General features: G+C 31.7%; 1 long non-coding RNA gene across 1 annotated transcript; it reads left to right on the forward strand.

The window, feature by feature from the left end:
- Nucleotides 1-1,967: 1,967 nt before the first annotated feature.
- LOC127875979 (uncharacterized) lies at nt 1,968-6,740 on the forward strand. The gene is made up of 2 exons (XR_008047587.1): nt 1,968-2,004; nt 6,552-6,740. It is a non-coding gene; the product is annotated as an uncharacterized LOC127875979 (long non-coding RNA).
- Nucleotides 6,741-17,956: the final 11,216 nt, after the last annotated feature.

The following is a 17,956-nucleotide window of genomic DNA, read 5'->3' on the forward strand; positions in this document are numbered from 1 at the left end:
TATTAACATTTCGCAGTTGGTACGTTATGCCAGAGCATGTTCGTGTATTAAAGATTTTAATGATCGTAATCTAATATTAACTAAAAAAAAGCTAAAACAAGGCTTTTTGTATCATAACCTCAGAAATAAATTTGCTAGATTTTACTCTAAGTATGGTGATTTAGTTTCAAAATATAATGTTTCTTTTAAATGGCATTTAAATAATGGAATCTCCTATCCATCATTTTAAGGAGATGTTTTGAAGCGTGTCCGCAAATTAAAATATGTTAAACCAAATGTTCATATTAAACTTTTCAATTTAATTAACTTGTTTTTATCAAAAGGATACGATGCTTATGTACTTAAAAACACGTGTTTGATGGTTTTCGATTCACTATATCTTTCTTCCCTAAAAATTTGGAATCATTAGTGATATTATAAGCATTTTTCACTGTTGAATAAAATTGTGTCATTGTGTCGTATGAACAAATCTGCATGAAAACTACATTATAGGCATTTTTCACTGTTAAATAAAATTGTGTCACTGTGTCGTATGAACAAATCTGCATGAAAACTACATTTGGACTCAAATCGTACATCAAATCATTTCTGTCTTCAGTTGTCAAAACACCTATATGCTGTTTGATTCCAATTATGTCGCTTTAGTGGAATTACCTTTTTTTTTCATTTGCTTCTTAATATTAAATCACTTAAACTTGTTTTATTAGTAGCACAGCCCCATTAATATTTTTATTTAGTACTGCCCCTGGAATTTGTTCACGTCATTATGGATTTTTGTGACGTCATATGACCGACTTTCCCAGTTGTAATCTACATGCATAGGTCATTGGGTTTATAACGTTCCATTTTATTTATATTTTCTCTCTGATAGCCGATTCTTGTTTGATTTAATTATTATTATTTTTTTTTTTAGCAGTCACATAAACAACCTAGCAATGTAATATGGAATTTTTACACCCATTATTGCTGCTTCTTCCTGTATTTGCGCGATGATTATCTGAGATATTAACTCCATGACGCTATATTCTCAAATCTTTTTCTATAAAGAAGGAATGTAGTTGACAATTGTAAATAGTTTTATTTGATCGTTCGTCAAAAAATTGAAACTCTGTTACTCTTGTATCTTCAATGCAATTGAGTAATTAACTAGTAATTAAATTGAATGCGTTTTAATTCCCTTTTATTATTGTTTAATTTGAGTTACAATGCTATGACGTTAAATTTTATTTACACTTAAATGTATTATGAATATTGCTGGGCCAAGTGTGAGGTTAAGCGCTCTATAACCAGGTTTAAACCCCCAATGCTTTTTATTGACCGTTCCAAGGCGGTGACCCCAGCTTTATTCATATTTTGTGTTTATGTTGGTTTGTATTGTGCTGTATTGTGCTGTTTTGTACTGTTTGGGCAATCGGTCACTTGCCTTAAATAAAGGACCAACTAATTGTTTTTAATGAAAATTCAATACTGCTCCAGCAGCTGGAGTTTCACTTCTTTATATTGCATTGCACAACAGTTTGATGTGTGCTGCGTGGATGCAGTAGCGTGTATCCCCGTACATATCTTCGATGTTGTTATATTTTCAGCCTTCAGAGGCTGGTGGCGGTATTGTGTTTTTATTTATTTTTTAAGAAACCTTGTTTAAGACGTTTCTCATACTTAGATTCTTATACATTCTCTGTACTTATAAAGTAAACGTGTATGTTCATCAATTGAGAGTTCTGCAGGTTATACTGAATTTTAACAGACCATTATCTGATAAGCTGCCTCTTACTCTTTTATGTATGTTGACTTGGCAATGTGTATTAATGTGATCATAAGATTGGTGGTTTCGCCAAATAAATAACCTATGGACAGATTGATTAAAAAAAAACCGAAAGTTGTTCTCTCACCATTGAGAATTCCGATTACACGTAGTATTCATTTGCCGTTAAATTATAGACAATTACTTTTTTTCTAAACCTACAGTCAAATTAAATTTACTTCGAACATCTTTCATTGGAGGTACAATGCGGCTGGGTTCTAGTTTGCAGCGTAATTTAGCTCCGTGTAATCGGTATCCTACAATAAATAAGTGCAACTCCAGGAAGTGTTTATGTTGCAAGATTTTAAATATGTCCTCTTTATTCTTTCATCGGTTAATAACCGCAAATTTTCAGTTAATATTAAATCCGATGTCTCATGGAATTCTATGCATGTGGTTTATGTTATTACTTGAAATGTACCCTGTTGTGGTGCGCAATACGTTGGGCAGACGGGTAGATCACTTAAAACACGTTTTAGGGAACATTAAAAAAAAAATAAAAATAACAATAAATTTTATAACTTCATTTACCAACACTTTAATAAAACGGGTCATAGCGTAACAAATATTTCAATTCAACCTGTAGAGCAACTTATTTTTAATAATAGTACTTCAAATCAGTGCAAATAAAAAGCAAGGTTCATGTCAGAATTTGAATGGATTAAACGTTTGCAATCAGCTTACCCACTTGGATTAAATGAGAATATTCTAAATGTTGGAACAATTTCTAAAAATAAATCGATTAATTCATTTTCTCTGTTTAGTAAACGTCTAAGAAATAAACGTTCACATGGCATAAGGAAAAATGGTAACTTAAGGCGTAAATTTAAACGTCTGCTTTCTTTAAATGATTGCTATACATTATTACAAAATGGGGGTAAACATAAAATAGTAAGTGCACTTTGCTCTCTTTCTGTTTCTTCGTTGGCGCATATTGATAAGGAATGTAAACTTATTTTACTTCAATCTGACCCTCTATATGAATGTGCTTGTATTATTGAATCTTTCACTGACTACTATCTTAAACCTTTTATTGAAATTGTACTTAACAAAACTAGAAATCTCATCAAAATTGAGTTTTGTAACAAAGGTCTTGATTTAATTGACCTTCCTAAAATATTCAATGATAAAAATGTACGTCGGTTGATTCCCCCTTATTTCCGCAATACTGAATCACCACTTATTTGCTACAAATATAGTAAACCTGTAAGAAGTATCGTTTTTAATTATAATTCTATTTCCACAGATATAAATGTAATAAGAAATTGTCCTACATTATGTGACTGTACTAGTTCTAAATATATATATGGTCCAGTTGGACATGTTATTACTGGGGACCTTAATTTCATTCAAAATAAAAACCTTAGAAATTTGCTACGCAGAGGCCCTAAGTACAGACTGCCTAATCCTGTTGATTTTGATGACTGCATTAAGAATGTCGTAACATCTTTACATGATTATTGCACTAAATGGTGCAGGAAGGAAAATGCTGAAATTACTGCACTCAATGATTGGAAAACAAAAATATTTAGTATGGCCATGAATAAAATATGTTTTTATGATACACATCCTTTGGCCCTACCACATTCACCTAAATTTAATAAACAAAATCTCTGTAAATTGCTTGAAGACTTAAAATCTAAATTCGTCTTAGTTCCTGCTGATAAGGCTGCTAATAATGTTATAATAATATGACGAGTGTTTTATGTTCAAACTATTTCACAAGAACTTTCACAAACTACATCATATTGTGAGTACAATAAGCAACCTAATGAAATTATTACCGACCATATTGCCCAATGCATAAAGTTAAATTAATAGTCAATATTACTGACAAGAAATTGCGATCACTTTACTGGATACCTAAATTACATAAGACGCCATATAAAAGTCGTTTTATCGCTAATTCAGTGTCTTGTACCACCAAACAATTATCAGTGTATCTTACATCTGCATTGAGTGCTATTAGATATCATATAGCTAAATTTTTTAATAAAGTTTATGAAAATAGTAATATTAACCTATTTTGGTCAATAAAAAACACCTTAGAAGTTATTGATAAAATTGAAAATAAAAAATATAAGGTGTCACAGGTAAGTACTTATGATTTTTCTACACTATATACAACGCTTCCTCACGCTTTAATAAAATCCAAACTTGTTTCTTTGATTGAAAAAACTTTTGATAGAGAGAAGTGTTTGTATCTAGCTTTAAACACTAAAACAGCTTTTTTTTTACTAATCAGATATTAGATAATTACATCATTTGTACTGGTCTTGACTTTTGTGCAGCACTTCCTTTTCTTTTGGATAACTTGTTTGTTGAATTTAATGGTAAAATATTTAAACAAATTATTGGCGTTCCTATGGGTACTAATTGTGCGCCACTTATAGCTGACCTTTTTTTATATTGTTACGAAAGCGAATTTATGTTAGAATTATCTAAAACTAAGCAAGTAGATTTGATTAATTGTTTTAACCTTACTAGTAGGTACATTGATGACATACTTAATTTAGATAATCCATTATTTGAACAATATATTCACAAAATCTACCCAAAAGAACTAGTCTTAAATAGATCGTGTATATCCAATACAGACGCTGCGTATTTAGACTTACATTTAACTATTAATAATAATTTGATCAAAACTAGTTTATACGACAAACGGAACGATTTTAACTTTGAAATTGTGAATTTTCCGTTTCTAGATGGCAACATCCCTAAAGGACCTTCCTATGGTATTTACATTTCGCAGTTGGTACGTTATGCCAGAGCATGTTCGTGTATTAAAGATTTTAATGATCGTAATCTAACATTAACTAAATAATTGCTAAAACAAGACTTTTTGTATCATTACCTAAGAAATAAATTTGCTAGATTTTACTCTAAGTATGGTGATTTAGTTTCAAAATATAATGTTTCTTTAAAATGGCATTTAAATAATGGAATCTCCCATCCATCATTTTACGGAGATGTTTTGAAGCGTGTCCGCAAATTAAAATATGTAAAACCAAATGTTCATATTAAACTTTTCATTTTAATTAACTTGTTTTTATCAAAAGGATACGATGCTTATGTACTTAAAAACACGTGTTTGATGGTTTTCGATTCACTATATCTTTCTTCCCTTAAAATTTGGAATCATTAGTGATATTATAGGCATTTTTCACTGTTGAATAAAATTGTGTCATTGTGTCGTATGAACAAATCTGCATGAAAACTACATTATAGGCATTTTTCACTGTTGAATAAAATTGTGTCACTGTGTCGTATGAACAAATCTGCATGAAAACTACATTTGGACTCAAATCGTACATCAAATCATTGCTGTCTTCAGTTGTCAAAACACCTATATACTGTTTGATTCCAATAATGTCGCTTTAGTGGAATTACCATTTTTATTCATTTGCTTCTTAATATTAAATCACATAAACTTGTTTTATTAGTAGCACAGCCCCATTAATATTTTTATTTTGTACTGCCCCTGGAATTTGTTCACGTCATTATGTCATTATGGATTTTTGTGACGTCATACGACCGACTTTCCCAGTTGTAATCTACATGCATAGGTTATTGGGTTTATAACGTTCCATTTTATTTATATTTTCTGTCTGATAGGCGTTTCTTGTTTGATTTAATTATTATTATTTTTTTAGCAGTCACATAAACAACCTAGCAATGTAATATGGAATTTTTACACCCATTATTGCTGCTTCTTCCTGTATTTGCGCGATGATTATCTGAGATATTAACTCCATGACGCTATATTCTCAAATCTTTTTCTATAAAGAAGGAATGTAGTTGACAATTGTTAATAGTTTTATTTGATCGTTCGTCAAAAAGTTGAAACTCTGTTACTCTTGTATCTTCATTGCAATTGAGTAATTAAATAGTAATTAAATTGAATGCGTTTTAATTCCCTTTTATTATTGTTTAATTTGAGTTACAATGCTATAACGTTGAAATTTTATTTACATTTAAATGTATTATGAATATTGCTGGGCCAAGTGTGAGGTTGAGCGCTCTATAACCAGGTTTAAACCCCCAATGCTTTTTATTGACCGTTCCAAGGCGGTGACCCCAGCTTTATTCATATTTTGTGTTTATGTTGGTTTGTATTGTGCTGTATTGTGCTGTTTTGTACTGTTTGGGCAATCGGTCACTTGCCTTAAATAAAGGACCAACTAATTGTTTTTAATGAAAATTCAATACTGCTCCAGCAGCTGGAGTTTCACTTCTTTATATTGCATTGCACAACAGTTTGATGTGTGCTGCGTGGATGCAGTAGCGTGTATCCCCGTACATATCTTCGATGTTGTTATATTTTCAGCCTTCAGAGGCTGGTGGCGGTATTGTGTTTTTATTATTTTTTAAGAAACCTTGTTTAAGACCTTTCTTATACTTAGATTCTTATACATTCTCTGTACTTATAAAGTAAACGTGTATGTTCATCAATTGAGAGTTCTGCAGGTTATACTGAATTTTTACAGACCATTATCTGACAAGCTGCCTCTTACTCTTTTATGTATGTTGACTTGGCAATGTGTATTAATGTGATTATAAGATTGGTGGTTTCGCCAAATAAATAACCTATGGACAGATTGATTACAAAAAACCCGAAAGTTGTTCTCTCACCATTGAGAATTCCGATTACACGTAGTATTCATTTGCCGTTAAATTATAGACAATTACTTTTTTTCTAAACCTACAGTCAAATTAAATTTACTTCGAACATATTTCATTTGAGGTACAATGCGGCTGGGTTCTAGTTTGCAGCGTAATTTAGCTCCGTGTAATCGGTATCCTACAATAAATAAGTGCAACTCCAGGAAGTGTTTATGTTGCAAGTTTTTAAATATGTCCTCTTTTATTCTTTCATCGGTTAATAACCGCAAATTTTCAGTTAATATTAAATCCGATGTCTCATGAAATTCTATGCATGTGGTTTATGTTATTACTTGAAATGTACCCTGTTGTGGTGCGCAATACGTTGGGTCGAAGGGTAGAACACTTAAAACACGTTTTAGGGAACATTTTTTTAAAATTAAAAATAACAATAAATTTTATAACTTCATTTACCAACACTTTAATAAAACGGGTCATAGCGTAACAAATATTTCAATTCAACCTGTGGAGCAACTTATCTTTAATAATAGTACTTCAAATCAGTGCAAATTAAAAGCAAGGTGCATGCCAGAATTTGAATGGATTAAACGTTTGCAATCAGTTTACCCACTTGGATTAAATGATAATATTCTAAATGTTGGAACAATTTCTAAAAATAAATCGATTAATTCATTTTCGCTATTTAGTAAAAGTCTAAGAAATAAACGTTCACATGGTATTAGGAAAAATGGTAACTTAAGGCGTAAATTTAAACGTCTGCTTTCTTTAAATGATTGCTATACATTATTACAAAATGGGGGTAAACATTAATTACTAAGTGCACTTTGCTCTCTTTCTGTTTCTTCGTTGGCGCATATTGATAAGGAATGTAAACTTATTTTACTTCAATCTGACCCTCTATATGAATGTGCTTGTATTATTGAATCTTTCACTGACTACTATCTTAAACCTTTTATTGAAAATGTACTTAACAAAACTAGAAATCGTATCAAAATTGAGTTTTGTAACAAAGGTCTTGATTTAATTGACCTTCCTAAAATATTCAATGATAAAAATGTACGTCGGTTGATTCCCCCTTATTTCCGCAATACTGAATCACCACTTATTTGCTACAAATATAGTAAACCTGTATGAAGTATCGTTTTTAATTATAATTCTATTTCCACAGATATAAATGTAATAAGAAATTGTCCTACATTATGTGACTGTACTAGTTCTAAATATATATATGGTCCAGTTGGACATGTTATTACTGGGGACATTAATTTCATTCAAAATAAAAACCTTAGAAATTTGCTACGCAGAGGCCCTAAGTACAGACTTGCCTATTCCTGTTGATTTTGATGACTGCCATAAGTATATCGTAACATCCTTACATGATAATTGCACTAAATGGTGCAGGAAGGAAAATGCTGAAATTACTGCACTCAATGATTGGAAAACAAAAATATTTAGTATGGCCATGAATAAAATATGTTTTTATGATACACATCCTTTGGCCCTACCACATTCACCTAAATTTAATAAACAAAATCTCTATAAATTGCTTGAAGACTTAAAATCTAAATTCGTCTTAGTTCCTGCTGATAAGGCTGCTAATAATGTTATAATAATATGACGAGTGTTTTATGTTCAAACTATTTCACAAGAACTTTCACAAACTACATCATATTGTGAGTACAATAAGCAACCTAATGAAATTATTACCGACCATATTGCCCAATGCATAAAGTTAAATGTAATAGTCAATATTACTGACAAGAAATTGCCATCACTTTACTGGATACCTAAATTACATAAGACGCCATATAAAAGTCGTTTTATCGCTAATTCAGTGTCTTGTACCACCAAACAATTATCAGTGTACACGTATCTTACATCTGCATTGAGTGCTATTAGATATCATATAGCTAAATTTTGTAATAAAGTTTGTGAAAATAGTAATATTAACCTATTTTGGATAATAAAAAACACCTTAGAAATTATTGATAAAATTGAAAATAAAAAATATAAGGTGTCACAGGTTAGTACTTATGATTTTTCTACACTATATACAACGCTTCCTCACGCTTTAATAAAATCCAAACTTGTTTCTTTGATTGAAAAAACTTTTGCTAGAGAGAAGTGTTTGTATCTAGCTTTAAACACTAAAACAGCTTTTTGTACTAATCAGATATTAGATAATTACATCATTTGAACTGGTCTTGACTTTTGTGCAGCACTTACTTTTCTTTTGGATAACTTGTTTGTTGAATTTAATGGTAAAATATTTAAACAAATTATTGGCGTTCCTATGGGTACTAATTGTGCGCCACTTATAGCTGACCTTTTTTTTATATATTTTTATGAAAGCGAATTTATGTTAGAATTATCTAAAACTAAGCAAGTAGATTTGATTAATTGTTTTAACCTTACTAGTAGGTACATTGATGACATACTTAATTTAGATAATCCATTATTTGAACAATATATTCACAAAATCTACCCAAAATAACTAGTCTTAAATAGATCGTGTACATTTAACTATTAATAATAATTTGATCAAAACTAGTTTATACGACAAACGGGACGATTTTAACTTTGAAATTGTGAATTTTCCGTTTCTAGATGGCAACATCCATTAAGGACCTTCCTATGGTATTAACATTTCGCAGTTGGTACGTTATGCCAGAGCATGTTCGTGTATTAAAGATTTTAATGATCATAATCTAATATTAACTAAAAAAAAGCTAAAACAAGGCTTTTTGTATCATAACCTAAGAAATAAATTTGCTAGATTTTACTCTAAGTATGGTGATTTAGTTTCAAAATATAATGTTTCTTTAAAATGGCATTTAAATAATGGAATCTCCTATCCATCATTTTAAGGAGATGTTTTGAAGCGTGTCCGCAAATTAAAATATGTTAAACCAAATGTTCATATTAAACTTTTCAATTTAATTAACTTGTTTTTATCAAAAGGATACGATGCTTATGTACTTAAAAACACGTGTTTGATGGTTTTCGATTCACTATATCTTTCTTCCCTAAAAATCTGGAATCATTAGTGATATTATAAGCATTTTTCACTGTTGAATAAAATTGTGTCATTGTGTCGTATGAACAAATCTGCATGAAAACTACATTATAGGCATTTTTCACTGTTAAATAAAATTGTGTCACTGTGTCGTATGAACAAATCTGCATGAAAACTACATTTGGACTCAAATCGTACATCAAATCATTTCTGTCTTCAGTTGTCAAAACACCTATATACTGTTTGATTCCAATTATGTCGCTTTAGTGGAATTACCTTTTTTTTTCATTTGCTTCTTAATATTAAATCACATAAACTTGTTTTATTAGTAGCACAGCCCCATTAATATTTTTATTTAGTACTGCCCCTGGAATTTGTTCACGTCATTATGGATTTTTGTGACGTCATATGACCGACTTTCCCAGTTGTAATCTACATGCATAGGTCATTGGGTTTATAACGTTCCATTTTATTTATATTTTCTCTCTGATAGCCGATTCTTGTTTGATTTAATTATTATTATTTTTTTTTTTAGCAGTCACATAAACAACCAAGCAATGTAATATGGAATTTTTACACCCATTATTGCTGCTTCTTCCTGTATTTGCGCGATGATTATCTGAGATATTAACTCCATGACGCTATATTCTCAAATCTTTTTCTATAAAGAAGGAATGTAGTTGACAATTGTAAATAGTTTTATTTGATCGTTCGTCAAAAAATTGAAACTCTGTTACTCTTGTATCTTCAATGCAATTGAGTAATTAACTAGTAATTAAATTGAATGCGTTTTAATTCCCTTTTATTATTGTTTAATTTGAGTTACAATGCTATGACGTTAAATTTTATTTACACTTAAATGTATTATGAATATTGCTGGGCCAAGTGTGAGGTTAAGCGCTCTATAACCAGGTTTAAACCCCCAATGCTTTTTATTGACCGTTCCAAGGCGGTGACCCCAGCTTTATTCATATTTTGTGTTTATGTTGGTTTGTATTGTGCTGTATTGTGCTGTTTTGTACTGTTTGGGCAATCGGTCACTTGCCTTAAATAAAGGACCAACTAATTGTTTTTAATGAAAATTCAATACTGCTCCAGCAGCTGGAGTTTCACTTCTTTATATTGCATTGCACAACAGTTTGATGTGTGCTGCGTGGATGCAGTAGCGTGTATCCCCGTACATATCTTCGATGTTGTTATATTTTCAGCCTTCAGAGGCTGGTGGCGGTATTGTGTTTTTATTTATTTTTTTAAGAAACCTTGTTTAAGACGTTTCTCATACTTAGATTCTTATACATTCTCTGTACTTATAAAGTAAACGTGTATGTTCATCAATTGAGAGTTCTGCAGGTTATACTGAATTTTAACAGACCATTATCTGATAAGCTGCCTCTTACTCTTTTATGTATGTTGACTTGGCAATGTGTATTAATGTGATCATAAGATTGGTGGTTTCGCCAAATAAATAACCTATGGACAGATTGATTAAAAAAAACCGAAAGTTGTTCTCTCACCATTGAGAATTCCGATTACACGTAGTATTCATTTGCCGTTAAATTATAGACAATTACTTTTTTTCTAAACCTACAGTCAAATTAAATTTACTTCGAACATCTTTCATTGGAGGTACAATGCGGCTGGGTTCTAGTTTGCAGCGTAATTTAGCTCCGTGTAATCGGTATCCTACAATAAATAAGTGCAACTCCAGGAAGTGTTTATGTTGCAAGATTTTAAATATGTCCTCTTTATTCTTTCATCGGTTAATAACCGCAAATTTTCAGTTAATATTAAATCCGATGTCTCATGGAATTCTATGCATGTGGTTTATGTTATTACTTGAAATGTACCCTGTTGTGGTGCGCAATACGTTGGGCAGACGGGTAGATCACTTAAAACACGTTTTAGGGAACATTAAAAAAAAAAAAAAAAATAACAATAAATTTTATAACTTCATTTACCAACACTTTAATAAAACGGGTCATAGCGTAACAAATATTTCAATTCAACCTGTGGAGCAACTTATCTTTAATAATAGTACTTCAAATCAGTGCAAATAAAAAGCAAGGTGAATGTCAGAATTTGAATGGATTAAACGTTTGCAATCAGCTTACCCACTTGGATTAAATGAGAATATTCTAAATGTTGGAACAATTTCTAAAAATAAATCGATTAATTCATTTTCTCTGTTTAGTAAACGTCTAAGAAATAAACGTTCACATGGCATAAGGAAAAATGGTAACTTAAGGCGTAAATTTAAACGTCTGCTTTCTTTAAATGATTGCTATACATTATTACAAAATGGGGGTAAACATAAAATAGTAAGTGCACTTTGCTCTCTTTCTGTTTCTTCGTTGGCGCATATTGATAAGGAATGTAAACTTATTTTACTTCAATCTGACCCTCTATATGAATGTGCTTGTATTATTGAATCTTTCACTGACTACTATCTTAAACCTTTTATTGAAATTGTACTTAACAAAACTAGAAATCTCATCAAAATTGAGTTTTGTAACAAAGGTCTTGATTTAATTGACCTTCCTAAAATATTCAATGATAAAAATGTACGTCGGTTGATTCCCCCTTATTTCCGCAATACTGAATCACCACTTATTTGCTACAAATATAGTAAACCTGTAAGAAGTATCGTTTTTAATTATAATTCTATTTCCACAGATATAAATGTAATAAGAAATTGTCCTACATTATGTGACTGTACTAGTTCTAAATATATATATGGTCCAGTTGGACATGTTATTACTGGGGACCTTAATTTCATTCAAAATAAAAACCTTAGAAATTTGCTACGCAGAGGCCCTAAGTACAGACTGCCTAATCCTGTTGATTTTGATGACTGCATTAAGAATGTCGTAACATCTTTACATGATTATTGCACTAAATGGTGCAGGAAGGAAAATGCTGAAATTACTGCACTCAATGATTGGAAAACAAAAATATTTAGTATGGCCATGAATAAAATTAAATTGAATGCGTTTTAATTCCCTTTTATTATTGTTTAATTTGAGTTACAATGCTATAACGTTGAAATTTTATTTACATTTAAATGTATTATGAATATTGCTGGGCCAAGTGTGAGGTTGAGCGCTCTATAACCAGGTTTAAACCCCCAATGCTTTTTATTGACCGTTCCAAGGCGGTGACCCCAGCTTTATTCATATTTTGTGTTTATGTTGGTTTGTATTGTGCTGTATTGTGCTGTTTTGTACTGTTTGGGCAATCGGTCACTTGCCTTAAATAAAGGACCAACTAATTGTTTTTAATGAACATTCAATACTGCTCCAGCAGCTGGAGTTTCACTTCTTTATATTGTTCTATTTAGTCGTTTTCGGTTTAAGCGATTATAAAGCAATTTTGATGTTTACTATAGTATACCTGTAGTCATTGGTGAACTCATGTCCAACGTTTGATAAATTAAGAACTGTGAGTATAAACAAGCTTAACCTTCTACTATTGCGTTGTTAGCATCCGTAAATAAAAAGGATCGCCGCTATCTGTTGAGAACAAAAGAACGTTTCCCAGAAATCCCCGTTGCAAAAGCATGAACGAGGTTACGAAACAGATTATTCGTGTTATATTTAATTGTTTGTTATATTCGGTTTTAGCTTTAGCGATTATGAAGCATTTTTGTTGTTGTCTTTCGTATCCCTGATGTTATTGTTGAACTCATTATCAACGTTTTATAAATTGAGAATATAAACAAGCGTAACCTTTTACAATTGCTTTGTTTTCCCGAATCTATTAATAGCCTCAGATTAACAAGCGTAACCTGATAATATTGCGTTGTTATCATCCGTGCAATTGGGCTCTCCCTTAATTATCAGCAGCCGCATTTATAAATAGCCTCAGATTATGAATGGGCTGAGCAAAAATACTACGTCATGAAGACGCAGCAGAAAGTGGACTATTTTAATCATTCATAAACAATCTTAATCATTCATAAACAATCTCTTACGCGACATGTATAATACAATCATTGTTTGTTGATTTCTTTCTATGTAAGCTCCGTTCGAAACTATTACATTTAACACGATATTCATATAATGTTTCCATTTGTGAATGGATATAGTTGGAGAACTCAAACCTGTTGCATAAATTATACAACTCTTTCTCGCGCAGATGTGGCAGGAAGTAGGCTCTCCGTAGATAAGCCGAACCGACTTGAAATTTTGAGTAACAACATTAGCTGGTCGCTAAGCGACCAACTAAAAAATGACTAAATCATGGTATTTTTAGCAACTATAACGAACGTTTGAGCAGAAAAAGAGGTGTTTACTATTCAGCGATAAGAGAAATTATTTATTAATTCTCTTTTAAAATATGCTAGTCAGCTTTTGTTTGTACCTACAATTATTGGTTAGATGGCATATTCGGCCAGCGCAGCCCAAGCCCGACTTGCGCAGTCTGTTCATGGGCTACGCTTTCCTCTATAAAACACACGCAATGTTTCATGGTATCTCCTGAGAATCTTCATCAGCATGCATATTCTGACAAGACTGCGCGGATACATATTGCATAATACCAATTTTTGCATGACGACGGTTTAAAAATCTAATTGCGCGTCATTTAAATGAAACATCAAGCCAAGATACTTTCCGATTGAAAATTAAAGTCACACTTTGTTATTTATAACAAACTGGTAAATGTCGGAAGACTAGTCTGGTACATGTTATGCTAGATCATTTAACGATTTTCCTTCTATCGTGGACTCTATAATATTTTAGTTGTTTTGTCTCACAATTTTGACAATAGAGGCATTGCATTTAGCGATGGGTTCGCACTAATATCTTTCCCTAAAATTAGTGTGTTTGATATGTTGTATGCAAAACTGTGTTATCAAAATAAGGCGTTTATTGATAGAACATTCCGTATTTTCCTAACGATTTACTGACCCAGCACTGACCCTGAATGTCTTCGGGAATAGGGGATGGAACGTACCGGTAATGGGTAATTGTATCTCTGCAAAAATGTGTATCTATGTTTCTTATGAACAAAAGAGAGTAGTCCGCATTGCTATATACTGTTTAGTGTAACATCCTATACTACAAAGACACGGTGATGTCGTTTATGTTGCGGAGAGATTATGTTCAAATCAGCCAATAAGATGGATTGCGTGTATTCATTTGGGTCTGCTGGTGTTCTGTAAAGGTCATCTAAGGTGCAAAGATGGGTTAAACAGCTACGCCGACAAGTGAATGAGGAGGTAGAGTAAAGGTATAAATGCGATGTCGCATAGTTCGTCGTGACACACTAAACGTAAACAGAGTCCAATTCTGATTTCCTTGCGTTTTATTTCTGATTATTAACACAACACAACGTTTTCATAATGTTTGTCAAATACCAGATACATGCGAAGCTCGCAAAGGGCCTAGCCGCGAAAGCAAGCAACAATGCCCTTCTATCAAATCTAACCGCATATTTTTTTGCTGCATAAAACATCTCGTTTTATACTAAAATACACATCAGCATAAAATAACACAATTCCTTATAATATATTTGATTGGTCAAAGCGTCATATTGACTACTCGTTGATATCTAATTGGTTTGGTCAAAGAATTCCAATATGACACCCCCCGGGAACGGAGTAACCAAATTATTTATTTGTTTATCAATTTATCGAATAATCCTTTCAGACATCTGATTTGACTATTTGTGGTGATAATAAGGTATTATTGTAATCGTCAGTACTCGCAGAGTTCAATGGATTTAAGAGAATAACAGATTCATTCGTCTATAGTATCTTATTAATGACCTTTCAAATTGTTGATTTAGCCAACTTTAACAATGAATGTAAAGGTATTCTGGTTTTTACTTGCAAGAGATCTTAATGAAAGTTTTATTTTATGTATACTCTTATATTATTTATAATTTAACAAATAATAATAATTTTCAAATCCTATAATCATGGCCAATATATCACAAAGATTTATTATTTAATTTCCAAACTTCATTTATGTTATTATTGTTTCTACCATTCAAATATTTTCTTTATAGAACCTTTAATATTTTATTTAACATTATATGCTGTTACGTTACAGCGAGAGTAAAGACATTGGTAAATACATTGCGGCGTGAGTAAAAAAGAGGTTGGGGTGAGAGCAGAGACAGACATGAATAATAGCAAGTGAGAGAAAGAAGTGAGAGTGCGCGTGAGGAGTGAGAATACTGCGAATTCAAGGGAAAAACGTTATTAGAGAGAAGAGAAAGTCGGGAGAGAGAAAGAGTTAGAGTTTGTTTGAAAATGGTAGGAGAGGGAGATGGAAAGAATATGATAGATAGAAAACGTAACCATAAAATGAGGCATATAGAGGTAGTTGATGCGGATAGCAGGAGTAAGTGTTGTGATGGGCGAATAATATGAAAGACATAGGGCTACCAAGACCAGTACCCGATAGTTATGGTCTATTAGAGCCCGGGTAACTTCGTCTATCGGACAGAGTTGAAAAATCTGAGCTCTCAGAAGCACACGCTTGTCTGTTTTGTAACTAGTTTATATAGCTTTTAGCTATATTCTTCGACCGATTAAGCATTGGTGTCTCAACATTAATTACATTATTCTCGGTTTGATAAATACGGTATAGTCTGGATTACCTGCCCCTTTGTATAGTATAGATTACCTGCCCCTTTGTATACAAAGAGTCAGGCACAGACGACGTAATGGCGGAGGCTACGGAAATAGTAAGTTTACTAGCAAATATTTAAAGGTGGATCGTTGTGATAGTATTTATTTCCCGATAATTATTATAATTAAGCATTTCAATGGTATGAATCATTTTCACGGAACGATTGATTTTGTATGAGATTTTTCATTCTTCATACGTTGAATAGTTTTCGGATAAATAAATGGAAAATGTAATTTCGGATAAAATTTATTATATGGACGAATAGTACCGTCAAAATCCTTATTTTCACCAATGATATGAACATTTTTGGCTTACATAATAAATTTTAATCTGTTTACAAATCGATAATGTATTTGTACATCCATTTTGATTGTTTTATCAATGCTCATTAATAACTAACAACTAGTTGAATTAGCAACCACCACATATTTTTTATGTTACCATTATCAATGGCAAATTATACATTTTCTTAAACAATAAGTGAATACTAATCAGAAAATCTACACTTTGTACCATATATGTAAGAGTAAATTTTTAAATATATAATAAAAATTGCAAAATTCAGGAGGATAATAAATGGATATACATTTTTGAAAGAAAATCTAACCCCACATTAAAAAGTACTATATATTTGTTTATATGACAGATTTAAAGATTGCATTAACATATTTTACATATATTAAACATTTCACACAAAGAAGGAAACCCGGTTGGCTGCAACCGTGCTGTATACGAGTTATTTAGAACTTCCCCCTCCTGGTTTGCACGCTGTAATGAATTGAAATGCACATTTTTTTATGATTAAACAATGAAAAATACTGTGTCTTTTTTGCAAAAGAAATACCTCATTAAGAAAATATAATGTAATAATATAATAATTTAAAGTGCATAATTGTCTTATGAGTATTTAATTTATTATACCTGCACAATGTAATTTCATGACATGAAAGTTCATTTATATGACATTTTATGACAAACCATTTTTTCAAATGGTTATATATGCACAATAAATAGCACATGCAAATCAGGGAAGATGCTTTCCGCTTTTATTGTATTTTTCGTTTAAAGATCTCTCCCCTTAACAAAAATCCAGTTTTGGTAGAAATGTCGTGCCTGATGAGCCTTTGCGGACTCCACAGGCTAATCTGGGAGGACACTTTATGCACAGGCTAATCTGGGAGGACACTTTATGCACATGCTAATCTGGGAGGACACTTTATGCATAGGCTAATCTGGGAGGACACTTTATGCACAGGCTAATCTGGGAGGACACTTTATGCACATGCTAATCTGGGAGGACACTTTATGCACATGCTAATCTGGGAGGACACTTTATGCACATTAAGCTGAGTTTCCCAGATTGAGGCTCATATAATTTTTTTAAATAATAACATTGTGTACATAATTCGAAAATTGGGACTGTGAAAATACTAATGTAAATAATATACACTACATATATCAATAATACCTCATTTGTCTACCACTGTTTTCTTAGTCTCCGATCACCATAGGATGGAATTTTTAAAATAATAATCCTGAAATAGAGATGAAAAATAAATAATACATGGTTTTACTTTATCCCACAGTACTGCTGCATTAATTATGATGACAAATATTGAAAATGAAATAAACATTCAATACGTTTCGATTCATTTAAATACAATTTAAATGCAATGATAGAGATGAAATATGGATAAGCAATACTATATGATTACCAAATACATGTATTTGCAAACAATGACATTGAAAAACGACCATAACCTTATTTTGCATTATTTAACAAATTGAACAGTTAGTTTAACGTTTGTTGATGATAGTTAGAAAGAATGAAAAAGGCATTTATATCATGTGAATGTGAAAAATGTTTATCCA

This window comes from Dreissena polymorpha, chromosome 4 (assembly GCF_020536995.1).
Source record: "Dreissena polymorpha isolate Duluth1 chromosome 4, UMN_Dpol_1.0, whole genome shotgun sequence".
NCBI lineage: Eukaryota > Metazoa > Mollusca > Bivalvia > Myida > Dreissenidae > Dreissena > Dreissena polymorpha.